Raw genomic sequence first — 806 nt, 5'->3', positions numbered from 1 at the left:
CAACGAAGCCATCTGGTGGTCTCCGCAGGGGAAATATCTGGCTTATCTACAAATCAATGACACTGGAGTTCACAACATCGAATACTCGTTGTATGGAAATGACCAGTATCCCACCACAGTATTTATCCCCTACCCAAAAGTAAGCAAATATCCCAGTGATTTTATGATTTAATTTAGTTTATTTTGAGTTTATAACATACAAAAGCATATTTTTATATTTCAATATTGTTATTTTGTTTAAAATCCATAATTTTGCAAGGTGAAACATTGTTGGTCCAAGTGTCTTTGGTTTTCTAATTGAACTAATTTGTTTAAAATATTGTATGATGACAGCTTGATCTCTGCTGTTCTCATTTTACAATTTCATTCAAAATATCATTATGCTACTAAACGGTTGCTCTGCTTACAAAGGCAGGCTGTGTTATTCCCAGAGCAAGGCTGTTTGTGATTGATGTGGAAAATCCGTCCAGACAATCAGAAGTGGTGGTACCGAAATCCGTCGGCATAGGGTGTGTCCCTCTTATGTTTCTACTTCACATGTTCACACAAAGCCTTACGTCTCTGAAACATAAGCTTTCACAGCATTAGAGTTCAGAGTAATGTTATTTTATTGCTCTTTTCCCAGCGATCACTATCTGAGAACAGTCACCTGGGTCACAGATGAACGACTGGCTGTTCAATGGCTTCCACGCCGACAGGACAGCGTCCTTCTGCAGATCTATGACTATGACGGCACCAACTGGAAAGAAACCTCGGTGAGAATCAACAATTACATAGATTAGGCAGTGGTACCTTCGTTATTTTGG

At 39.0% G+C, this 806-nt stretch overlaps 1 long non-coding RNA gene across 1 annotated transcript; it reads left to right on the top strand.

Annotated features, from left to right (window-relative positions):
• The first annotated feature begins 25 nt into the window (after positions 1–25).
• On the top strand, positions 26–749 carry LOC107735459 (uncharacterized). Its single transcript, XR_001639416.1, has 3 exons — positions 26–139; positions 412–509; positions 626–749. It is a non-coding gene; the product is annotated as an uncharacterized LOC107735459 (long non-coding RNA).
• The last annotated feature ends 57 nt before the right edge of the window (positions 750–806 follow it).

This window comes from Sinocyclocheilus rhinocerous, unplaced genomic scaffold (assembly GCF_001515625.1).
Source record: "Sinocyclocheilus rhinocerous isolate Xijiao unplaced genomic scaffold, SAMN03320098_v1.1 C36078036, whole genome shotgun sequence".
In the NCBI taxonomy this organism is placed as follows: Eukaryota; Metazoa; Chordata; class Actinopteri; order Cypriniformes; family Cyprinidae; genus Sinocyclocheilus; species Sinocyclocheilus rhinocerous.
This window is presented reverse-complemented; position numbering and strand designations above follow the sequence as displayed.